Below are 27012 nucleotides of genomic sequence, written 5' to 3'. Positions count from 1 at the left end.
GTAGGTTTTTAAATTTAAGTTGTACAAGCTGAAAGGTTTTATCAACTTAAAATTATTAGTCCACTTCATCGGTTTCCTCAATTTTTTTAGTAAAGTCACTGTCAGATTTTACAGTGTGGTAACATGGCAACATTTGCACTCACACTGTCCGTCTCTATATATCTTAATGACACACTGAAGGCTTTTCTGACTCATGCTTGATGAAATTTCATCTTTTGGTCTCTAGAAATATATACAAGCTGAGAATATGCAAGCTATGCTAATTAGAAACCATGAGATCTGATTTTGCATGGTGGAGAAGTCAGAATTGGACTGAAAGTCAGAGGAACTGAGAGCAAGTGTAAGAGGAGGTGGAGTGGGGCTGAACTCTGGGCAAACACTCCATGGCAGCAGATTAAGGAGGTGCAGAGCAGGGATTACCCGCCATGAATAAAATAGTACCCGCTGGGCTGGTGTTTGTCCGCCTGCCTGCTCTGTACACACACTCCACAGCAGAGCACTCACAGTAAAACACACACACAAAAACAGGGTGCAGACGTACTTAAGCTACATCCATTTGCAGACAAAAAGTACAAGCCGTGGCCACTGAGACTCGTCTATTTTGATTGGTTGGCTGGTGGTTCTTTGTATTGGAGAGTATGACTGGATGCCTTTGAAAGGATTTATTGTTAATGAATGGCAAGTGAGAGCGACAGCGCGAGTTACACAAACAGTAGCAATTGTAGTGCTATGTAACTACTGTGTATGCTGTGATTATATATCATACATGCAGTAACTATGATCAGCTGAGTGGGAGAAACTATTTATGTCAGATGTTTGACGACTTAATTGATAGCTTGAAGTTGCAGACGAATTTCGAGTGTCCATGCTTGTCATTCTCCATCAGAAAATGGTATTATGATAATGTCAGGGTTGCCACAGTAACCAAAGACAAATCAGCACGGCTGAAAGACGGCATATTGGAAATGTTTGGTCGAGTCTGTTTACATCAACGATATCAACAACAATTGATGACGTATGAGGGTCTTGAAGGGTCGTCTCATTTGATAAAGGGAGATTTCAACCAGTAACCCTTGTAACTCTATTGGAAGGGGCAAGGGGGCACTCGGAGATGAAGTGTAGGGGTAACACTTGGTAAAAAGCTTTACAAATTAAATAATACGATTAGCTGATTTGATTTTAAATTTGTGACTACAAGGCTAACAGCGGGGGTAACCATGTATAAATGCTCCCAAATTGGAGTAACGAGTGTTTGTTTTCTCAGCCTTCCTAACCTTTCAACATGCTTCCAATGTTGCACTATGATAAAAAATACTTACACTGACAGTTTGCTGGATGGAGGCCAGAGTTTCAGTGCGATAACACTCACACAAAGTAGTGCGTAACACAATCGTAATGGAGGCAAGAATCACCCAAAGTAAACACACACCTCACCCTTAACACACATGGTTGAGGCAGCGCTATGAGGGCCTGAGCAGACTCACACAATACAAAAACATGCAGACATAAATTCATGTATTTGCAGACACATACACATTAAGGTGTAAAGACACGGAGCTCAAAGTCTACTTATATACACACACTGTGCTACATAGTGTTAACCAAACAGGCTCCAGAACACTAGCATACAGTACACACTCACCCTCTTATTTCATCTGAAAGGCCCACTTGTAATGCTATCACTCTCAAAGTCAATTTTTGCACTTTTGCTCCTATAATCCCAATTACAGAGCTCATTCAAAGTGATGGATAATGCCTCTCGTAGTGCCTAGCGAAAACAATTTGGCCACTGTACTTGGGGAAACCTAAGAGGAGAGCCGCGCCACACACATCATATTTCAGCCTGCATTTACAGGGCTCATAAGAGCACGGGTTGTAAAGTGACTTCTGGGTGAGTTGATTTTGGCCAAAATGGGCTCTCGTTTTCCTCGAGATTATGGTCAAACGCACACATACAGATGAAGAAAGATTGAGTGAAGGGAGAAGCGGAGGAGGGAAATAAAATGATAAGATATGAAGTGAAGAGAGGACGAGAGTGAGTCAGAATATTTAGAGGACGAGGCTGGGATCAGGAGCAAAAAAAACAAAAGGAAGGAAATAAAACAAACCAACAAGCCAGCGAGAGAAAGTAAAGGATGCTGAACCACAATTGCAGACTCCAGGCGTCATAACTTACATTGAAGCTTTCAGCGCGAGGCCGGTGTGGTGTGGGCTACAAACAGGGCCGGTTACACCAGGTTCCTGATGACATGACTACTGGGAGTGTGTGGAGTAATTCCTGCAGCCATGGTTAGCTACCAGGGGTTTGGGGTTTGGCACACGTGGATGTTTCCACAGCACGGGGATGTTTTCAGGCGATATATTCTTCTGTTCACTCTGTGGGTTTTTATATTTCGTCTAACTGCTGTAACTTTCCATCTGATTGTCAAGTGAAAATTGGCTCGCGTTTTGAATGTTGCGATTTTTAAAATGTCAGCTGGTCTGGAAAAAATAAAAAAATATGTTAATGAATGGAAGGTGTAGCTACATGATTATAAAAACGCAGCCAGAGGTGAGAAAGAGTTTAATTCAAGTATAACAGAAGTGGAAGAACACATTTTACACTATTCAACAGAAACAAATAGTATTAATAATATCTGAATATCTTCTTCTTCTTCTTCTTCTTCTTCTCGCAGAAACAGATGATCGGTCATGTACAGTAATTTAAATGTTCACTGCGTCAGAACTTATTTGGAAGAGAAACGTGTTTATGACTTTATAATAACCATCATTTTTAAATGGTAAATTTATAGTTAATTAAACTTGAGTTAATAATTATTTGTCCATTTATAATCATTGAAATGCTTAATAAACCTTTTATGAGGTAATCCTAAAGGTTTATAAACATTACTTGCATCTTTGATGATGGCTATAAACCGTTACTTGTGTTTATATCACCTATTAGGCATATTAACTTGTTTTTTGTGAATTTTGCCATTAATTCCAACCCTTAATGTGTACTCTCTTAAACCTTAACATTTCTTTCTTAGTTGCCTAACACTAACCATGTACTAGTAGTTTGCCAAAACCACGATTGGACCTTTGCATTTGCCATGTGCAGATATTGTAGAAACCTAACATTTAAAAATAACATTGGCGTTGGACATGAAAAACACTGTCATAGCTTTTACAGAATCCAATAGCGACATTCTTGTCTGGTGATAAGGTTGGAGAGATCCTGTAGAAAAAACACATAGAATTGATTTATTATTATTGACAATACGCTGAGTGAATGATGTGATTATCATGAATAGGTGCACAGCAGCACTTAATGCTCCACACCTAGCCTGGCACCGTGGGACTGTGAGGCATCTGGACATCTGATTTAATACATCACATTTTGTGTAACACGTTTAGGTGGAGACACAGCCGATGTCTCCTCTCTCTGCTCCCTCCCGTCTCTCCTCTGTTACCAAAGCTTTCTTTCTGCCTTCTTCTTCTCTGGATCATGTCCTTTTTCACTGGATATATACTTTATACTTGTCTCCTGCTATTCCCAAACACATCCCGTGTTGCTCGCTCTCTCATCAACTTTAATTCTCTTTTTCTCTTGCATCTCCCTGATGTCCTATTTTATTTCTTCCTCACCTCTCCTCCTCTCGATGCTGTTTGTGTCTTCTCCTGATATTTGCCTTTCTCGTCCTCTCTCCCCTTGTCTTTTCTCCCCTACCTTCTTTCTTCTTCTTTCTAGCTTTACCATCTCACTTCTCTCCTCCCTTCCCTCTGCCAATTTCCATTCTTTCTCCAAATGTCCATCTTTCTGTCCCTCATCTAAAACCTCCTCTTTCTTCTTCCTTCTCTCTCCACCGTCAATCTCCTTTTGTATCTCCTCTGCCTATTTTTTCGTCAACTGCCTCTCTCGCCTGTCATTACCCCATCTTCCCCCATCTATCTTACCTCTCCTCCTATATCCACATTTCTCTCCCCTCACTCTCTGCTCTCCCTGGTTCCTCACCTTCCTGTTTTTTCCCACATCCATACCACTCCTCTCTTCCCTCTCTCTCCCTCCATATCCCCCAGATTTTTACCCGGGCTGTTTCTCCTCTCTCTCCCCCATTATTACTCCCCCCCCTCCTCCCCATACGTCCCTGTGGCCGTTCCCCAGGCGGTTGGGTGCGGAGGGCGCTGGCTGGCGGGGTGATGGATGACCATTAAGGCAGCTTATTGGAAACAGTCTGATTTATGGGCAAGCGCTGCCTCGGCCTAATGGCTTCATTTCTTTCTGCCGCCACATGATGTCACAGCCAAGGTCACCGCGGCAACGGCCCCCCTTTGTTGTGGTTTCGCTCGCTGATGACCTGAGAGGGATGGAGGGATGGAGAGAGGGAGATGAAGGAGGGGACAGAGAGGGGGCTGCGAGGTTTGTTTGCGAAAGCGTAGAGGTGATGTATGAGGCTGTGTAGGTGAAACGGGTTGCGTTTGCAGAAATGCTTTAGTACAAATTTTGTTAGGTATGGAAAATGTGTTTTTACTGCTTATCCTTCACCTCCGTTCCTAAAGTCCCGATTTTTTTTCCTCCTCCACCTCGCTCGCTCTTCCTCTCCTTTCTCCCCTTGCTCTCCTCTGCTCAGTAAATTAAAAACTCCATCTCTTCCCCTCTCCTCCTTCCTCTCTTTCTCCTTCATCTCCTCCCTTCCTTCCTTACCCGCAATGACGGACTACGATAAAAAAACACACACACACACGCACAGCTTTACGGCCTTCCCTCAGACAGCTATTACTCACTTCTACTTTAAATGAGTGCCGTCAAATATATGGGGCCCGCCATTAAGAAGCCGATCAATAAAAATGCCATTAGGGGTGGAGTAAAAAACGCTGATATTAGTGAAGCTCAAAACAAAATATTTGATTTTCCCTCTGATAGTTAGCGAGACGGCGCTCTTGGATGAGGCTTCGAGCGGAGATTGAGTCAGGGGGATCCGGCGTTGGGCGGTTTGGAGGCGTGTTGTGTGTTTCAGTCAGTTATTTACCCGGGGACGTTTATTCGAAGTTGTGTGCGATATCCCCATCTGCCAGTCGGCGCGTTTCTCATCAAATTTTGTCTCAGGAGGTGGCAGTCTGGTTGGAAGTCGAGGCAGGAGTTCTTCAATAAAAACAATATTTAATTTTTGAGCAATATGTTTGATTAAGCTAGAAACAAGTCTTGGAGAAAACTTGCTGCAGTGCTTCAATATTTTCCTCCTTACTAATGATCTGTTCACGATCTTTACTGCAGTGTAATAATCTGAAGTGTCATTTAATCATGTTTTTTTTTTTTTTTACTTTTTCTGAAAACTTCCCAAGATCATCATGAGTGCATTTGCATGCTCGGGTGGAAATTAACCCCACACCCCAGGCTTGACATAGTACAGAGCTGTTTACCATCGTTTCCCCCATTTCAGAAAAAGAAACCTACAAACCGTCTCCTAAAGAGCAGTGAGACAGCTGGACTCATTAATATCAGATCCGATCCCTCTCTGGTATCCCACCATGTTACATGATGTTCGGGGTTTGCCGTTTTAAAGCTGCCACTGCTGCAGCTGCTTGAGATTTGGCTCAAGGAAAACAGCTACAGGTTGCTAATGATGGTTATTAATCTAATATTGATGGATGGTAAAGCTTGTGGCTGCTATGACTTCAGATAAAAACAGAATTAACAACAGCCTTGTTCACGTTCCTAACCTTACAACTACCTTTAAGTTGAGAAGACACCACCAGCGGCACAAATGTCCTGAGTTGGGCTCTAGGAGGGGTGACAGAAATTGCAAAAATCTGGAGTGTTATTATTACAAGTTGACGGTGTAAATCTCTTGTGAGCCTCTAATGTTGGTCTACTTTTGCTGCAATTTTCAGCAGTGCTGTTGAGCTTCTACAGTGATGAGAAAATAGAGAAAACTTTGACTTTCTATGTGAAATATTTGAGTTCTTTATGTGTGTTCATGCTGCTCGGCTCTAAACGTCTGTGCGTGTGTGTTTTCCAAGATTAGCTGAGCATTTGTTCACATACACGTGCGTACCTCGCAAGCGCCCATATGTGTGGGAAACCTTTGCACTCATTTGTTTTGTTTAGGTTCGTTTAAGCGCCTCGGCTCGTGAGTTTTAATCACTGTGTAAATACGGGAGTCTGACTTCATCTGTGATTTATTTATTGACAACAGACGTTCAGTGTGGACCTCAGAGGACTGGGAACCAGAGATCTGCAGCCTCTGCAGCGCTCAAACTCTCTCTCTCTGTTTGTCAGCACGGACGCCGTGTTTTTGACTAACCATAGATGCTGTAGGGAGTTAACTTACTTCACCTTAGTTTCTGTAACTTTTTATCCGCAGATTAGAGTTCACACAACTTGTAAATCTGAAACACAAATCTTGTGAAATCCAATGATGATTAATACGCAGCTTAAAATGTCATTTTTTAAGCTGCAAGAGCATTTTTTCAGTGTACTGATTCTTGCTTTTTGGTTTTTGTAACGTTAAACAGTAATCTTTGGGTGATAATTAAAATGTAGCTCTTGGTGAAAAGCTTGTCGGCATAAATTGGGGACTAACTCAACAGTCTACTGTTTTAATTCAGTTTAAAACGATTACATGTTCATGTTCATATTGATGTTTTTCTCTCACTTTCCGTACATGGAGTAGGCCTATGTGGTCACACTTTATAATAGCCTTCATTTATAAATGATACATTTATAGTCATCTTAACTTAAATCTCCCCCCAAATTCTTAATACATGGCTTGTAAAGCATTTTATTTAAGAATTTGGTAATTTATTAACTAATAACTGTGTTTTGTGCATTTTACAAAAGTGGATTTATTCACACATTTCTGTGAGAACTGGTCCGCATATGCAGATGTAGTCAAACACACATAAGAAACATTAATTCTGAATTCATTCATATGTACCTGCAACATTAAACACCGTAGTCTGGCACACAGCAGCATGTTCAACCCCTCACACACTCATTTCCAACGTGCTGCAACCACTCAGACTACATTTCCACCCTACACACACCCATACGTTGTCATTCACATTGACATTGAAATGCAGGGACCACACACACACACACACACACACACACACACACACACACACTCACACACAAACATATGCATTAAAAGGTACAGTATAAATTGATGGTCATCCTACCATAGTATCCACATTCTCAGCAGACGTGTGCATCAGACTTACACATAGTGTTCATCTCTGCTCTTTGTTCCCTGCCCAGTTTCTTCGCCCTGCTTGTGTTTGTTTAGTCGCCATGATGGATGGAGTCTGTCTTCCTCTGCTTGTATTTTTGGCCACCTCTTTGTGAGCTTTACCCATTTTTTTGTCTCAAGGTGTGTCTGGCCTATACATGCTTCAGATATGAGACACTGTCCAGAGTTTCTCCAGTGTTCCCAAAACATGAGCAATGGGAAAAGACATCGCTGTATATAAGCCTAAACAGAATGAACAGCTGCTGTGATGTAGTGTATGTGCAGATGTAGCTTCTAGGATTTGTGGCTGATGTTTTGTCCCGTGGGCTAAATGTTATGTTAAGTTTAGTTGTTGTAACAATGACAAAATACCAAATCATCCTTGTGTTATCATTCATTGTCTAAAAATACAACTGTATGTACGAAGCACATCTTTATTTTATTAACTCATTGTTCACACATTTTCTTTTCTTTTGGGAAACTCTGTCTTTGCGTAGTTGTGCTTTATATAAAGATTATTAAAGAACAAAGCATTAGTTGACCACACAAGCCATCAAACTTAGATGCTTCAAATATATTGCCAACATCTATTTTTTGCTTTTTTAATGATGATAAATAAACAAATTATTAGTTTTATAGTGCACCAAAAGGTAGAAATCTAGATTTTTACTCTGTGACTGATTTACTGCCGTTTACAGCTGGCTGTAAATAAATAGCACTAACTGTGTTGACAGCTGTAACCCTTAATAGTACAACAGTAATTAAAACGTGCTTTTTGAGGAGTAACACCAAAATAACTTAAAATACACCAGAATCGACAGTCTGCTGTTAAACAAACAAAAAAAAGGTTCTGGACTTCACAGATTTGTCTACACTACAGTATAACTTTACCGCTGACAGTGTTTTAAATGAATACCAGAAACTATACGTTTTTGATGAAAAAAGCAAAATCTCTGTACATAAACTGCTGTGGTGACAAAAGACAGCCACAGAAATAAAAAATAAAAAAAAGCAAGAACAAAGACTTTTCCCCTCACACTGTCAGCTGACATGTGTTGAAAATGACATATACCTCATAGGAGAGTAGCTGGTCGAGGTGTGGCTGCAGGCTGAGGGCTCCAGACGAGGCAACAACACGCTCCTAAATCTCAGGCTGCTGCCCACCAAGCAATTCTCTTGGTAGGCAGCGCAGCATGCATATGATTTATGACAAATCCCTCTCTCAATTTGTCACTGATGGCAGGAATGTATAATTCAAAACATTTTCTATTTTGCTGCGTGTTGCTTCCCTCCCTCCCTCCACACCACACCACACCAACACCACCACACACACACACACACACACGCACAGACAAATACCAACATCTCTCTTGCCTTATTAATTTGCTACACGTGCAAGTGTCTTAAGGCTCATATGGAAAATGAGACGTGTATCTTCTAATCTAAAAAAATGACAAATATGTGACAGAATGTTCTCAAGATGTGACAGTTGACTTCCTGTATGTTGTGAAGTTCATTCGTCTTCTGCTGAAATGTTTCTTCTGTGTATGAATGAGCTGCATGCTTCCACATCTGTCTTCTTCTTGTTTTACGTGTCCATTTCCAGGGACACGTCTGTCCGTGTGTGAGACTTAGCTTAGATATCAACATAATGCAGCCTGGATACATTCTTTATCAACATAATTAGAACACATTTGTAATGAATGCGTCTGCCGTGTTGCAAAACATTTCTGCAAAATGTTTACTGGCAGTGTTTTGCATTTGTTTTCCCGATAGTATCTCCCCCTTGCAGTACAACATCCGCAACTCAAGCATGATTAACGTTGTTCACGGTTGTGTTGAGGTACTCTCAGCAGTCGGTAAGGGTTTGCAGAAGATTGTTTATTTGATTAACTTTTAACCGAAACCACAGTCTTTCCTAAACCTAACCACAAGTAGGACTCAGGACGCAAAACCCTAGTTTCCAGTCTCCGAGGTCTGCGCTTGCATGTGGTACAAAAACATAGCACTTCCCTGGTCTGAAAAAATAAATGCAATGGATAAATGTTACCACAGAACCAGGTTGGAATGACGTTTATCAAAAAGATCTTTCAATAACAGTGTATAATCATAGTTTCTAGGACAGGGGGTTGGAGTACTCTGCATGCATGCATGTACAGTATGTGTGCAGTAGGGTGTGTATGTCTGTCAGTGTGTGTTTTATACCCGCCCTCCCACCCCTCGAGCCTGCTGATAGCAGCAGCCAGGCCTTATCCCAGTGGCGAGCTAAAGATTGATGCTGCTCATCTGCTGGAATGGGGCTATAAAAGACAGCGCTGGACTGTACGCTCACCCTCCACCTCTTCTTCTTCTTCCTCACTGCTCATTCTTCCAGATGTGTCCGTCTTTCTATCTATCTATCTATCTATCTATCTATCTATCTATATACATCTATACGTCTATACATCTTTCTATCTACCCCAGCACCTCAGTGGCACTAAGAGCTGCAGTAAAACCAGACCCTGTCATGTTCCAAGGTGAAGGCTGATCTCATACTGACTTGCCCCCTTCGTTAACACCACACACCCCCACAACCTGGAACATTCTCCTGCAGCGTTAAGTGCTCCTCCGTCCTCAGCCTGTAATGCCCACCACCACCACCACCACCACCACCGCTCCCTCCACAATACTTTAATTGGGTTGATGCCATCCATGTTGTCTTTGTTGTAATATTTATTTTTATTTATTGTGGGAAAATAAGCCAGTTGCCAACTCCAAGTCAGACTGAAGGCACAACAATGAAGATTTGAGACTGAGATTATATTTGCTTTGGGACTTGACTTACTTGATTGCAGAAACAACAGCCGAGCATGACAACACACTTTGGATATATAATTTTATGACCTACTAAAAGAGCTTGGCCTCATGCTGCTGTGTTCAACACTATTAACATAATTGTGACAGAACGCTTGAATGCCAAGTCATTTATTGTGAAAGTCTGCAACCACAGACTGGAGGCTTGATGTGGACTTGCCTAAAGACTTAAACAAGAGACCACGTTGCAATGGGACACATCAGCAGCAACATGTTCACGTTCTGACCAATGAATACTCAGTAGTCATTACTACATTACTTCATGAGTACTCAGCACTCAAGGGTAGGAACACGCACATCTTTGAACTCATCCTTCGTTTTCATCTCTACTACACACCTGTAAAGTTTCGTAACACGGTTGTGATGCTCTTGTGATCACAAAATCTGTCAAAAGACAGACGGACTGACAAGGTGAAAACAATACCAGATAGAGTAGATGTGATACAGTGATCGACAACCCAAAATGAATGTAGGCCAGGTAGGGCCAATGGCCCCTTTCCTACTCCTTACCTCCCTAATTTTGGCCCCCTTGCTCAGACCACACTCACCTTTGAACTTGGCCTTCGTTTTGATCTCAACTACACAACTGTAAAATCATGACAGAATTTTGCATGGTTATTACACTATTGCGCTGACAAAATCACAGACAGACACACAGACACGTGGCAAAATACTCAAAAATGCTTATGTGGTAGTTCCCACAACAAAAGGTGTCTCCATAACCACATTTAGCCATTGTGACACACACTCTCACACAGAGACTCATAAAGTGAAAACATTACCAGCTAACAGTGTCGCGGATGGTAACCGGCTCTTCCTGCGGTTGGGACTCATTGGGGGAAACAAATTTAAAAGGATGGCTAATCACAACAAACGCTGAATTAAGATATCCATCAGATGGGTTTTGCTGATGTCCCACTAAAGATTTGTGCGGCACTTTTCTCATCATCGTTTATTAATTGGTGCCCCAAATACAAATACCGTGTATGCTACCGGTTCACTAAACTAAAGTAGTGACCTTGTACTGTAAAACACACCCGGAGCTGGAAGAGAATGTAGATTGTAATGTGGTCAATATGTCCACCGTCCCCTCTGGTTGTATAGGCATCCCCTGTGGATGGCTCTTGGTTAAGAAGAGAATTAACATGTTGTGGGGTAAGTGATGGATAGCGGGGGTGATGGAAACAATATCCACTGGTCGTTGTTGCAATTGCATGCCCAGTCTGCTTATTTCCCATGGTGCCCTTGGTAGGTCAGTCTCCAACGGTGCTTCGAGCGCGTCCTCAGTCGCAGACTAATTTTGCATCCTTTAATATTGCATGGAGCTCATTTAGAGGATACACACACACGGACACATACAAGCCTTTAAACACACTCTCTCTGTTGTAATTTTCCCTTTCACCAGCTCTCAAGGGTGTATTTTAGGATGTTGCAGAGGGTTTTGGATTGATGTGGTTACACATGGCAAATGGTGTCTCACAACTAATGTGTGCGCGTGTGTGTGTTTCTATCGTCTGCGTGTCTGTGCGTGTTTACATGTGCATGGGAATATGTACGTGTGCGTTTACTGTGTACTTGAATATTCCCCGGCTCTACCGGAAAGCGATGCAGAAGAACACCCTTTTCTGCTGTCCTCTGAGTCGTCAATCATGCTGCCGCTTTAATTTATGTGCCACTTCTGGTTGCATTGTCGTTTATTTTGGGTGGAAGAATATCACCATTGCGCAGCTCTGGAGAGACGGCTTCTGCTTGCAGCATACATATTGCTTTTTAACCCTTTATGGGCTGAAAGAGATTTACTGTTGGGTAAAAAGTAAAGCAGTATTTTCTGTCGACGTGCTGATGAAACAATGCGCAGACCTACTCATGAATGTCATGCATGTCAATGTAGAAAACAAGGTGCAAGAATATTTTTTTCCACAAGAATTTAATAATTAATAACCTCCAGTAAGTAATTTTTAAATTAACATATCCGATACTTCAGATACTTCTTTTCGTGTGTTGCCGAATCAGGCACCAGAGGTCAGGGGTTATAAGTTGAGGGGTCATATAAGTCATGACTGGATGGGGTCAATGTGAGGTTACTTCCGTTTGGGGATTCCAGACTATTCCTGTCCATCACATAAGGCAACCTAGAAGACCTCTTCCACCCGGAGCCTCTGCCCGAGTCCCTGCTGTCAGAGTGATGTACAGCAGAAGGCAATAGATGCTGAGAGTGCAGGAGATTGAAGGCAGTCTGTTGGGGAAAACATGTGCACACACACACACACGGACACTTGCTCCCCTTTCAAGATCTTACACATTACACGCAAGCTTTAAAAGGTTATTTCCAAAATAACTTCCAGTAAGTGTTTTATAGATTAGCAGATGTGATATTTGAGATACTGTAAATGTAGCTTACTTATTTTGGAAATAAACACTTAAAATCAGATCAGTTTCATAAGAATTTCGACTTCTTTCATTTTACGTCTTGCAGAATTAGGCATCAGAGGCCGAGGGATATAAGACTTTACCTGGTTGAATGGCTGAAGCTGTGTGGCCACCGAGTAACATCCGATCATATGCAGGAGTACAGTGCAGCCATTTTAGGCTGATACATCTCATGCCAACGCTGTTTACTGCCTCAGCTCCCTCCAGCAACCCAACAGGATTAACTGTTTATGTAAATGTTTATTGACAAAATTAGCAGCAGAATTACTCTTTCCACACGCATCGTCTATTTCACTAAATTTAACTGTATAGCCATTTTCTACAAATGGTCTATTCCTTGTAAAAAATGTCTCTGACTCATAATATATGTGACTTATATAAGATTTTAGAGGGATCTATATGCAGAAATTGAATATAATAGTCGTGTTTTCGTTACCTTGGGATGAGTCCACCATGTTGCACCACCATGTTTCTACAGTAGCCCAGAAAAGACAAACCAAACACTGGCTCTAAAGAGTGCCTTTTGTATTTTTAGCAGCCATCATAAGTTCTCCGACATGCCACTAAATCCTGCACACTGATGGTGGTTGTCGCTGCTCATACTGTGGCTTCAAGATTTTGTTGATCTCTTGCCATAAATGCCCATGCGTCGTTGTTGAGTGTGTGATAATCACAGAACAAAAGAAGCCATTTTTCTGATGACATTTCCAAAGAAGCCTTTCGGATCGTTTGGATGTGTAAGACTTTATCACGGAGACACAGTCAGTCAGCTCAGCCTGGAAGGCACTCTTTATGAAAGCACTTGTGTTATGTTGTGACAGTTAAACCTGTGTGAACAGTGTGATGCAATAAGCCAACCTGCTTTATTGACTATGTGAATCACAGTCAGCCTTGATTCAGTGTAGCTACCAGCTAAACGCTACGTGCTACGCGCTAATCTCCAGAGTGTAACTTGATACAGGCGGAGCAGATCTGTCCACCCTGCTCCGGGGATCTTTATCTTTGCAACGCGATTGAATTATTTCTCCTTGCTCAGCTGGAGGAATTGAGTTACAGTGACAATAATGCACAACAACAGACTGCTTGTGTCACAGACCTCAAGAAGATAAGAGCAGAACACATAGCTAGATGCTAATTTAGCAACAAGTGAGGGCCTACACTCCGTCTGACTATTAGAAGAAAATCAGAGTGACACGCAAAAACCAGGCCAAGAAGAAGAAAAATATTCCCCATATTCTTTCAACAAAGACATTTTCACAATGGCTTCCAAAGTTAAGAGGATTGTGTGCAGCCTTATTGATTTTTTTGTAGCAGTGTCCGGGAGATGGCGCCGAGAAAATGAGGTCTGGCTCGAAGGTTTATGTCCTGCCACAGTTAGGAGGAAACGTGAGCCGAGGATTCAGCTGGCCTTTTATTGTAAATGTGCTCCCTCTAGATGGACTTAAAGTGTCTGTTTTCCTGGCTATAGGAGGGGAATTAAATATGAAGGGTATCAGTAAATGGGCAGGAAGACTCCAAACGAGTGCTTAGGGACAGTTTCCCATTATTGTCATCTATTATCTTGGACAGATAGTGATGTCGGCCACTGAGTCGTCGATTGCAATCCACTGCTGGTGGCAGGCAGACAGGTTATGGCTTATGTGAAAACAAAGTAGCACAGTTAACTGTGAAGGGGATAATTTGGGCCTACTTTGCACCGCAATGAAATAGAAAACATTCATAATTAATGCAAAATGCGAGAGAATACGCCAGAACAGCACAACAGAGCTTCCAGTTCATGATTAAATAACAAGCCGATGTTAACCTGCTGTAAGCATACTGTTATACTGCTGCACAGTGCATTAAACCATATTGTCAGTTATGGCAAACATGCACATGATCGCAGCTGAGATAATTTGGTGTTATTTGAAGGAAGTAGAAACTGAATTGTGTGATATCTGACATATAAATCCCTGTCTAGTGCAGTGAGATTAGGTCGCTGAGAGATTCATTGAAGCTGTGACCACATGTTCTTGTCAGGCATCCACCGCTTTAGCACCACGTGATATGTTACTGTAGTATTCTTACTGGATGTTCAACCTGTGTCAGATACTGGCTTAGTTTTGGGCTCACCTCTGCGTAGCCGCTGTAAAACGCTGGTCTGTACACAGACAGTCACTCTGAATAATAGGCCTGCAAGCCATAAATGTCAGCCCTTTAAATCACACACAGGCCAGCGCTGTGTCCCAGAGAGAGAATGCTTCATCACCGCTTAAACTACAGCCGCCCATTTATTATGTGTATGTTTATAAATCACTAAGGAGACCTCACATTCCTGAAGCCTGTAAAAAAGAGAAGAGAAAGAGAGAAAGGAGAGGAGGCTTGGAAAGAGAGGATGAACAGGAAAGGGGGGACAGAAGTGAAGATGTGTGAAGAGTGAAGAGTGGTCAGAACGAGGAGCTGAAGTGAACGTCATGTCTCATTGTTTCATATTCAGAACTATGATGACATGATGATGAATATTTTTGGAGAGTTCAGAAGAGGTTTATTTAGCTCTGGAGCCTGTGTATATAAGGTCTCTCTCATTTCTTATTTTACTTTTATAAACACCCTGCTGAGTGAGAAATCAAAGGATGTGTTCGCCCCCAAAAAATGAAAAAATACAATCATTACCTTCTCAGCCTCATGCTGATAGAAAGTCGAGTGAAGTTTCGTAGTCCACAAAATATCTCTGGAGCTTAACAGCAAAACAGCGCTGCAGCATTCTCCTACATAACTGAAATAGAAGGGGACTCGTTTTAAATAAGATGGTTCAATATAGCTTGTTTGTTATAACCAAAGTGCCTGAAAGCCCTGAGATCCCGAATTGATTTGAAAAGAAACCCTTGATGTGCAGTCGAGCTTGTGCACCCACTTCAGACAGGTTGTGTGCTTTTAGCACAGCAGCTACAGTCAAGATTCTCCTAAACAACTGAAGTAGATTGGGGCTTTTTTAAAACGTAAGAATAACAACTAAATCAAAAAAAATCCATCCACACAGCTTTTCCGACATGATCCAACTCTCCAGAAAGCCCGAGATCCCAAACCGATTATAAAAGACGGTATTTGCAACCCCGATGTGAAGTCGAGCTTTTTAACCCACTTTACTAACTTTTTGCTTTGCAGCACTTACAGTGAAGGTTTAGGATTTGAGAAGACGAGCTGGATGGAGCCATTTTATCTTTCCGTTCCGAAAAACAAGTCCCCATCTACATTAGTTGTGTAAGACAACTTTCCATTGACATTAGATAATGTCTGAATTAAAATTTTTGGGTGAACTTATCCTTTAAAGTCTCGAGACCTGCTGGTCTGTAGATGGAAACATAACGAGGCTCGATCATCCCTTTTTATATATGTCGCATGAAATACAGTCAATGCTGTTTAAACAAAACACATGTTGGCTTTTTTTCATCACAGTGATGCTCCACAGAAATGTCCAGGTGCACACTGGTGTGAAGTTTGACTTCATACGATCACATTTGAGCCAAAGCACCAGTCAGACCATATATGAGTGTAAATGGACTAAAAAGTCCTGCACAGGGTCTATATAGTCTAAGTGAAAGACATAACACACGTTTTATTGTGTGACCTCTAACCGTAGACATACACAATGTGCACTCCTTCAGCCATGATATCATACAGGTGTCTGCGCAGTGTCAGGCTACACCACCTTTCTCCCCAGACTAACACTCTTTTGTTATGGACAGTTAATATTAACACTCGGCTGACAGTGAATTCCCCCGGCGTCTGCCAGAAACGTCTGTCCACAGGCAAAAATAACTCTTCCGCGGAAGATCAGTCAAAATAAGCCAATCAGGTCTTTCATCCTGGCCCTTTTACAGGCCCAGCTCGGAGATTTACGAGTTACAGTGAGATGTATAGTTATCCAATATAGGTATATACATGCTTTTTATGAAGCAGAGTGCCTTCACTCTCTCCATTCCCCCTCATAAAAGATGGCGCATACCTCGATTTTACTCAACCAGTGGTCCCTTTATGTTTGGCTCGAGGGTTTGGATGAAGACTCGTCTTTTCTTTGTTTCTCTCCAGCCTGCACTGACTTCTTTGTCCAAGTAAAAACTGATACTGCCAGATAGATATTTTCATTTCAATTCATATGATTCATTGTTATATCATAACGTACTTCAAAAAACTCATAACCGACCAACTTTCTGTGTTTCATTTTGAGTTTGCTCAGTTTTTTGTGACAATTTGTGTTGACGTGCTGCAACATTTTCATGACTTTTCATCACACATAAGTAAAATGAGTTTAAATTTTCTTTTAAATCAAGAGGTTATCATTTGTGGATTATACTGATTAAATAAAAATGTTGATAAATATAATAAATTGGAATGACAAGACTACTTAGTTTCTTTTCCTCTGGAGAAAGGTAGTTGATTCGTGAGACTCACTCGAGCCATTTATTATCTAATTATACAATTTTGGCAGTTCCAGTCCAACATTTCTGATTACAGCAAATACTTTTGTTTTGCCTCTGAATTTTCATATTTATTGCCTATTAAAAAGAATTACTAAAATTACACTGGTGATATCCTTCTGAGACAGAAGTGTGTGAAATGATGTTGTAAAAACAAACTCCTCACCCACACTAAACACTACTCCATTCACACTTGCTGTACAGTGCACCCCTCCTTCGACACACACAATCACTGGCCCACTTTCTCTTTTCCCAGGCTGCTCTGTTTTCCCTCAGGTGCTGCTGGGAGTTTGACAGCAGAGGCTGAGGAAACCACATCTCATCAGCTGCTTGGATCCAGTGGGCTGCACTGGGACACACTTCTAGCTGTGCCCCCTTCAGATTCCAGATTCCAGGTTTAGCAGGTCTATTTTTATCTGGAAGTTGTGGCTTTGACCCTTGAACTCCTCACCACTAGGTTCTTGTGAGCTTGCCAATCTAGGACATTTCCCTTAAGAGTGTCTCTAAAGGAGCCACTGGAGAAATGGCATTAAATTATTAAGTTCGAAAACAACCACAAATCCCTAAATCAAATCCAAAATGGACCCATATTGAGTTTTGTCAGGACTGTGCTGTGTGAGCCTTTCTTTCCTTCATTTATGCTGACGTTGATAAAGGAAATGCTTTCTATTACTGTACTCACAGGGTGAGAGAGGGCATTAAACAGTCACTTGAAGTAGGGCACCACTATTTCACATGAACATGCAAAAGGAAGGTGGAGTTTGAGAGTAAGGGAGGGAATAGGATACAGTTTTCACAAGTTTGTAACCCAAAGTATGATCTTTTCCTTACCCTAACCAAGTAGTTTACTTTGCCTAACCTCCACCAGGTAGTTTTTTTTGCCTAACACAAACCAAGTAGTTTATTTTCTCTGAAAATAAACTACTACTCGGAAGGTAAAGCGTCATAGTTTCAGGCACAAGGCCACTGACCAAGCTGCCCAATGTGATGAGTTGGGAGTGAGAACATGTTGCTACATAACATTTTAAAAAGTGAGTCTTTGATATATTGCACGCTGTTTGTTGTAGAAACAGAAAATTAATTGAAATTTAAAAATCAACTATTTTAAATCTTCACCACACATCCCCTTTGAATGTCAGGTTGTACTTTTTGACCGTTGCCTTCAGTGCTGCTCGGCTCCTCGGCCGGTCCACGCTCATATCAATACAGACCCTCGCCTTCGCTTAATTGAGACGTATCTTTATCGAGCAGCCAAATCTACAAGTCACTCATTGAATATGAAAAATGGAGTATGGGAGGGTGAGGGCAGGCTTGGGGAGAGATCAATGATATGGATCTGCATGTGCAGACTGAACCTCCACCCTGTGTGTGTGTGTGTGTGTGTGTGTGTGTGTGTGTGTGTGTGTGTGTGTGTGTGTGTGTGTGTATGTGTGTTTGCATGTGTGTGTTGGGGGTGCTGCAGCATTATTGGACATCTGAATGAGTAATGATGTCGTCCCAGACTGGGCAATTACCACCAGTGCTCGTTTATTAAAGAGGGGATGGAGGAAGGAGGATGGTGGCTCTGGTGCCGAGGAAATGACAGAGAGAACAAATGCAGGAAATTCTACATTTATTCCATATCACTTATCGAATCCATCCACACCCAGATTTATGTTTTGGCCCTTTGAACATCAAGACACGGCGCATTGTTTACATCCTCTGCTGTTGGTTGTGTTTTTCTGAAATAACTGTAAAGATGTGGGTGATTATTTGCTGTTGTTTAGTGGGGAACAGCTAACAGCTAGCTATTCCCCCTGATACCTCAGATCGATTCTTAGTTTGGGTCATTTTAGCTTGTTAGCTAACAGCTATCCATCAACGTCTTGGTACAAACACATCTGATTAGCACAGAAGCTTATAGGTCAAGTAGATCCATTAATTAGCACTCGAAGTTGCAAGCAGTCCCATGTTACAGTTACATCAACAATGAAAGCTTTGTGAAATTAGCCTCGTGGTGAGTAGTTTGGAGGTTTAATGAGCAGATACAGGAAGATAAGAGGAACAGAGGACATGTGACCGCAAACGCTAGCCGCTAGCCAAGGCTACCTCCTTGTTACTCACTTATTGACCTTCAAAACAGTTCTCCACAATAAGTTCATAATGTGACAGTCCTCACCACAGCATCAACCACTCCTCCAAACACAACCAGTAGTGACAAGTGACCTCTTAAAGTTATGTGGCGATGGAAGTAGTGGGATGGGGATTTATACCACTAAAAACATCTTAGCAAGAAGGTCAAGGTGGGTGGAAAATCATTCACCAGAGACAATGATGTGTATCCCATCGACCCACAGCCGACAGTTGTTTCTTTTGACCATGACGGTGATCTTTTACTTTATAACCAAGTAGTTTGTTGCTCAAACTTAACGAGACCTTAGATGCACAATCATGTATGGCAAGCCAACAAGGCTGCCAAATGACACAGTTTGAGTCACACCACTGGATATTTTTAAGACCTGAGGACCTTTCAAGCCAATTTGTGACAACCAAAGGAGTCTGACCAACAGTGATTGTGGCGACCAAAACAGCTATTTTAAGCTAAACAGTGATGTTTTCCTAACCCTAACCAGAGTATAAGCACAGCGTCCTGACAAGAAAGAAAAATAAAATTCAACCTAATCAAACTTAAAGTCGCGACATAAATTTCTTGTTGGAGATCGTGTTGATTTTGAAGGGGCTGCAAAAGTGACCTATTGTGTTGTTTTCTTTCATAGACTCATTCTCCATCATGGCAGCTTTGATGTGATGCCATTGCAAAGCGTGAGTCGTTAATTTTCACTGACCTGAACTTCCTATTTGTTTCACTGATTCCTGACCTTCTGGTCAAATATCTGCCCCCAAAACTATCAAACTCCAGCTGCCCTGATGCGTCTTTGTAGCAAACTGATTCCACTCTCCCACACACTCTTACCCTGCCCTTTCCTTTCCATTTTGCCTTCTCTTTCCCACTTCTCACCTCCTCTCTTTTCTCGCCCTGTCTGTCTGCATGTCTGAAATGCTAAGAAAACATTGTGGCTATGTTGGCTATGCTGAGAATCAGTCAGCAGCTGCTTGGTGATCAATGGGAAAGAAAACAAATCGCGGCCAAAGGAATTTGGGTTTTGAACTTTCCCCGATCCGTTCATAAGTCAGAAACGGTGCCAGGGAGGGAAACCAGCATTTGACAAATGATAGTTGATATAGATGGTTTTGTATGTATGAGTGCATGTGTAACTATACATGCATCCATCAATCAATGAATAACTGAGCATGCAATATGTTTGTGCTTTTGTGTGTTTATACAATGTCTGTGTGCATTTTCAGCATCAATCTATGTGGTTGCGTCGTTAATCATCTGCAGCCCTCAGCTATAGAAATATGTGTCTATTTATGCACAAATATAGAGCATGTATGCACATTTGTGTCTCAGAGGAGGAGGGCCTCATGTGCCCTTGTCCACTTGAACCACATCCTGCCAAAAAATCATCCCCCAGCTCGAACATCCTCACATGAGTAATCTTACAATAGTACACCCCCTTCTGTTATGTATACACACATTCATAGATTGGCAAGACGTGCTTGACTCATGACTCAACTCCAGACACTCGCCAATGCCACTGTAGGTCTAGTGGTGCCACAGCACTCGCAGCGTCCTCGCTCTGTCCCTGCCGTGTCACGAACCCACATAGAGGGTATATTGTTCATCAGGCTTGGGAAAGACCAGAGTTCAAGGACATTAATAGCTACAATGTGTAATTTCCCTCCTCCTCCCTCTTCCTCCACATCCTACTCATTTGGCTTTTAGGATATTTGGGTTTTTGGAGATGGGGATATTTCATCTGGGAAAGTACCATTGACAAAACTTGACTGTCTTGCTGAAAAGCAACTTTTTAACTTGTGAATTATTAGAATGCGAAGGTTTGGATTCCTGCAACAAATACATAACTTCAGTGTGAGATGAGAAGGAGTGAAAGAAAACACTCCTTATGGTGGATATAAGGTAGCCGTCCTGAAAATGGCCCTTTATGTAACATTTGCTTGTGCACAGTACAGCAGGTAATATCCAGTCTGATAAAAAATAAACTCAAATAAGAATTTTACTACATTTTAGTATTACACTTTATATATTAAATGTTCCACAGCTGGATTTGTTTTTGTTTTTTTCTATGACTGTGGCAAACCTTTCACCAAAACATGCAGCCTCGAGCGTGCAAAAATAGGGAGATTTTCAAAACCAAAGCAGAGGTCTGCGGGTCCTCCCCCAGATAAACTCCAGAGTTTTAGAAACTGTGTTGCCTGCATTCTGGTGACTTTCAAACAATGAATATAACAAAATAATAAGTGTACTGCAACAGCAGCTTGATACGATATCATTTTAATTTTACTTTTAATTCTCAGAAAACAATTCACCCCAATGCCAATTTTTGGCATAAAGTTAAAGTCATCACTTTTCATTCAATCATTACCCCACAGCCTCTCGATGATGGTTGACAAGGAGGAAAAGGTGTGAAAATGTGTCATAGATCGGGAGAAACGCAGGAGAATTGTGACCTCGGGAGGAAACCAGGAGAGGGCAATGAAAAACTGGATTCAAGTATGCAAGTATGCTCTTCCCTTCACATTTTAAGTTAGTTAGAAAGATTGTGGAAAACTATAATCTGTCTTTCTCTCTGTGTGCCTTGGAAGAAACACATGGAAGTTGTTCATTTCCCAAAGAAAGCTTTCCTGCTCTGTGTGTGCAGGTGAGTGTTTCATGAGAGTTAAAGAAGAGTGACACAGTGATAACTTCTCCTTCATACTCTGAGCCACAGCACAGAGGAGCAAGACCTGCACTAACACACATTCCCTGCTAAATATATCCACCGCCCCCCCGGTCTCAGTTCAACACACAAGGTTTGTTTCTGATAATAAAACAAATGTTTAACCCCCCTCCCCCCTTCACAGTGGTGGGTGTGCCACTATGCACCGGTATCGCATCTTTCGTGCCACCAAGCAGCCTGAGATGATTAGCCCGAGCCTGTCTCTAGCACGCTAATTGCCAAACCCAGCATCACCTTAGCTGTTGTCTAATTAGTCTTAATAAGATAGCCGAACACCAATTACAGTGACCAAATCAGGTCTTTGAAAAAAAAAAAAGTTAAAAAGATTGTTTGGTACTGTGAGATTAAACTGAGGAGGAGGTAACTTTTTCAGTGTTGCCACAGATCTGTTTTCTACTGTGATCAAAAAGTTGCTCAGAATTAGGAAAATCTAATGTGTCGCTTTGTTGTCGGCGGATAAAAACACATTTAAACTGTCGATCAAAAATCAATCAATCAATCAATAAAACTTCTTTTAAATAGCACTTATAGACACAGTGTCATTCAGATGTGACTGACGTCCTCATAATAAGACAGCAGAAATATAAACAGAAAAACATCGAGAGACAAGAAGAGCACACAAGATAGAAGTCATGCAGAAATGTAAATAAAACAATAAAGTAAAAGAATATAATTCAGTGATAGAAATTCTAGATATTTTCAGCTATTTTGGAGCAAACTTCATCCCTGTACATCACTTTATTTTTTCCAAATAGTAAGTATAATAAAAGACATTCATGCACAAGAACACATCTACACATGTCCTCAGTTTCACATGCGCACGTACCGGCTAACGTGCACGATTACATGTACGTACATGCCTACAAGCCCCAGACTCCCACATATAAAGACACAGACCAGAGGCCACTCTTTCATTAGAGGTGTCACAAACATGAATTATAAATCAGAATCCTCCTTCACCTCAGTCTTCAGGCTTTCACCACCCCCTTCTTCTTTTATTTTTATGTAAAACACATTGTGAAAGGTCAGTGGAGAGAGGCAGCGGAGGAAAGAGCGAGAGCATGAGAGAGTCTGGTGTGTGTTTCTGTGTATGCGTGCATGCATGTATATATATGTGTGCATGTGTGCCTGTGATTATGAGTGCCAGTCCTTGGTGTGTGTGCGACTGTGTGTGTGTGTGTGTTTTCGGCGGGGGTGAGGCTGTGTCTCCTATGCACGCTGTGCTCATTGAGAAGTGGTGTCTTGTGCCTTAGGGGGTGAGGGGGGGTGCCGGCGAGAGGGCAGGCAGGCGGCCAGGCGCCAAAGAAAGAGGTCACATCCATATTCATCGCATTGGACATGCACATGTAAACCACTTTTAATATGCCGTGACAGGGGAAAGTTTTGTTGAGGCGGAAGAAGATACAGAGAGAGAGGGTGGAGGAGAGGCAGAGATGGTGACAAATAAGTAAGGAGTAGTTGTGAGAAATGTCCACATGTGCGTCTTCATCGGGCCGGGCTCAGTTACTTCCTGGTGACCGTGCAACGAGACAGGCAGTCGGAGAGAGGAGCGAGCCGGTGCCTCCCAGAACATTTTCATATAATTACATTACGAAGTTATTCAGACAAAATCAAGTGACTGACTACAGTAAACAAAAGAACAATCAAGTACTGCTTCATTTACTGAGAGTGAAATTCAGCTATTTTTAAAGCTGGGCCCTGTTTTTACATGTTTTGGTGTGTAAGTGATTCATTCAGCAAAGGTTTGGAGTCAGTCCAGCAGATCGCCTCAGCTTGCAACGTAATCTTTTGGTGCAACTCCAACCATCAAAGTTAGGTCCACTAAAAGTGCTTGTTCTTGCCACTGATAGGCTGAAGTCTCAAACAACATTACAGAAACGATTCTCACTATTAAATCTTGCGAGAGGTGAGTTGTTGAAGGAAGACAAAGTCGGACAAGTTGTAGAGAGATTGAAGTTTACTGCCATCAAGAATTTATTCCCACAGTCATGGCTGACTGTTTAATTGACTTTGACAGTTTAGATGAGACAATAACTGTAACCACTCACCTCACAAGATGTCAGAGTGAGACTTTTTTGTTTCTGGTTACAAACTGGCCTAGGTTTAAAAACACCAGAATGCCCCTTTAAAAGGCAATCCGATGGGTATCCGATCCGATGGGTATCCGATCAAGCTGAAACGCACCAGAAAGCACGTTAAAATAAAAAAAAGTTGTTGTTTTTTTATCATTTGATTGAGAAAAGGAAGAAACTTTGTGTGTTTCCTTAACAAATCAAATGTTTTGTACTTTCTAAATTAATTAAATTAGTTAAAAAACTCAAAATGAGTTGCTTCATTCATAAAGAAAATATTCTGTACGTGATCTCCCTCCGGACAGGCTCGTGCACATACAGCTAATGTACAAATATTTAAGTCTCTACAGTACATAGATATCTGGCTTGTTTAACCAAGCATTCAACCTGCACAGAAAGACTGGAAAACAAAACAAGAATGCTTGTTATAATAGGGCAGTGTGAGGTCACTGAGGGCATATCATCTTCACATCATAACGGGGGGCCCAGGTAGCTAGTTATGACAATGTGGCATTATACGGCCGCGTTTGAAGTCGGCCGGTGACAGCCTCTCACCGTAACCGCCTGTCAAAAGCCCCCGCTTTGAAGTCAGCAGTGATGGAAAAGAAAAAAAGAAAGAAAAAAATGAAATCCAGTCAAATTAAGAGGTCATATCAAAGCTGCCATCTGACAGACTTTGAGAAGGTGGTGTGGTGCGTGTGTGTTTGTGATATATCTATAAAGAGAAGAAGTCTGTAAATCTATTAAGTGGTGGGAGGACAGTTTAGATAGAATTGGAAGAATAGGATCTTTTTGCAGGACACTTAACCCCCTGATACCCCGCTGGTCGGCCCTTCTGACAATGGCACCACTTACCGTCTCGCTGTCATGAAGCGCTGTGTTCATTCCTTACCTGTATGGGCCTACATTGGACCATCCCTGGGGTGGGGAAGGGGTCACAGTGGGGGTCGGACTCAAGGGATGGGATTTTCTAGTAACTCTACTCCTGACTTTTCAGACAACACCGGGGTCCCCTGGGCATCTCCACCCTCTATGGGCTTTAATTCCAACAAAGGTTTAGTGGCGACAGGAGCTTCCCTAAGCAGACAAATTATGCTATCGGTTTCCCCGCTCTCGTTGGGGTCGTCTGGCTTTCCTTAAATCGGGAAGAGAACTTCTCCATCTGGAAATGTGTTTGGAGTCAGTCAAATCAAAGTTGACCTAAATTTGCGAGCGCATTTGTTCTCTCATGAGTATCTAAATTAACTTCCATCCATTGTGTTTAATGGCGCATGGTCGATTTTAATCCCAAGCACATAATACTGAGCATTGTTTTGCGGGGGGATCTGGAAGACAGGTTTATCCTGTCCAGCAGAGCGGTGTGCAGTGAATCTTCCTGGGCTCTAACCTCCAGCTTGCCTCGAACAGTGGGGAATCCTACTCAATCACTATAAGGAGGTCCTCGCAGCCCCACTCATATTTTAACCACCAGCCCCACACCATGGGGCGCTGTGTAACAGCCCGTCAGTGGCTGTAACCTAAGCGCCAAAATTGCTTTTTGACGATGTACCTAGTGTTGTTTTAAGAGCCCCCGTCTGTCCTGCCCAGCCCCCACCCACACGAAATATGATTTAATCATTTTTCTCACTTACTCTTCTCAGCATGGGAGCGAGGAGAACGAAAGAGAGAGAAAGTGAGAGGGGCAGGGGGAAGGCAGAGGAAAGCATTCCAAAGTGGTGAAGAAGGGGAGACATTACGGCAGTTATTTCCGCAGCTAAGACGAGAAAAACCTCTTCGCAGCTCTTAACAGGATCTGGTCGCCGACACTGAAGTCGGGCTACTCCTCTTGAGAAGTCCTCCGGGTGAAAATCTGAGCAGGCTTTTAATCAAGAAGCGGCGGACGTTATACAAACACGAGCCTGTGCTGATGTCATCCTGATAAATCTGTCTGTAAAACTCGGACCTCTACTCCATTTTTTACTTTCAGGGTTTTTTTCTTTTTCTTGCGTGTACCTTGCAGATCATGTGTCACACAAAAATAAAGCATTACAAATCTAAATTTAAGCGTTTTTTCCACTCAGAGTTTAAAATCTCATACTGGAAGCGGAAAATGATAACTTTCCTTGTACTGTTTTACAATAAGGCATGACTGCACAGTATCATGCTGATGCCTGACGATTGCATCACAGATCTGACTGTTGTATTGGCTGCCAGCCTCCATAAACTATAACCGGGAAAAAAGAAGACACCTCTCCATCTCAGCACTTAAGTTCCTTGCCTGGAGAGACAGCAAACGGAGCCAACGCTGCTTTGAAACACTGTCAGGTTATACTTCAGGCTAATGTGAGAGCAAACAGTCCTCTTTCACATTTACCAGATACAGGATGTCTGCTTTAGAGTTGTCCCATATTCACACTTTTTTCTCATTTGGTCAACCCTAGAAATGATGTTTATGTACTACATTATCAGTTGGATTATGTTAACTGACAATGTTTATTCCATTGTAGGAAGTGATATTTGTCCGACAGCATGCACCGGAGATGAGGGTTTTTACCTGCATGGTTAAGTGTAGGAAACAAAAGCACTCTGGGTAAAGTAAGGGAAAAATTGTGGCTTCAAGTAAATGTAAACAAAATAAACATTTCCTGTCTTGTGCTTCAAGTTACTCTGAACTTTTTAAATATGTAACCAAGAACCAATCTTTCACCCAAAAATGAAAACCTAGGAATTATCTACTCAGCCTCGTGCCGATGGAAAGTTGGGCGAAGCTTCAAAGTCAACCCAATCGGCAAAATAAATGTGTGCTAACTTTTTCTGCAAAACCACAGGTAAGATCTTAATGTAATGTTTCTTTATGCTGCAAATTTATGTTTGATTGGGTTGAATTTGATATTTCTCTTGTGTCACAACGCTGTGCTTGTGTTCTGGTTAGGTTTAGGCACAAAAACCACTTGGTTAGGGTTAGCAAAACATCATGTTTTGGCTTAAAGTACCTATTTTGGTTGCCACAATCATGGATGTAGATTGTCCGACTTCCTGTGAAAAATGTCCTTAAAAGTATCTACGCCACGTCGCCCCCAGAAGATCCCAGATTGATTTAAAACTTGTTATTCACACCCCTTTTACAGCCAAAAACTTCACTGCAGATGCTAAGCTAAAAGCGTTAGCA

General features: G+C 41.9%; 1 protein-coding gene across 18 annotated transcripts in view; it reads left to right on the top strand.

The window, feature by feature from the left end:
• The window catches only part of LOC311270276 (uncharacterized protein), a gene marked incomplete at its 5' end in the record, with an annotated part of 156243 nt that overhangs the window by 63126 nt on the left and 66105 nt on the right, over positions 1-27012 (top strand). For 3 of the 18 annotated variants that reach the window (XR_014624237.1, XR_014624242.1, XR_014624243.1), the window contains 3 exons: positions 17208-17346; positions 19708-19753; positions 21446-21574. The exons of 1 other annotated variant lie outside the window; for it this stretch is intronic. Of the gene's footprint in view, positions 1-17207; positions 17542-19707; positions 19754-21445; positions 21575-21658; positions 22142-25504; positions 25822-27012 lie in introns of those variants that run through there. 14 more of the 18 variants (XM_084375049.1, XM_084375048.1, XR_014624244.1 and 11 more) reach the window with 13 other exon arrangements.

The sequence above is a fragment of the Pagrus pagrus genome (assembly GCF_965226575.1).
Source record: "Pagrus pagrus genome assembly, chromosome: 15".
Lineage (NCBI taxonomy): Eukaryota > Metazoa > Chordata > Actinopteri > Spariformes > Sparidae > Pagrus > Pagrus pagrus.
Note: the sequence above shows the minus strand (reverse complement) of the source record. Positions and strands in the feature narration are given on the sequence as shown.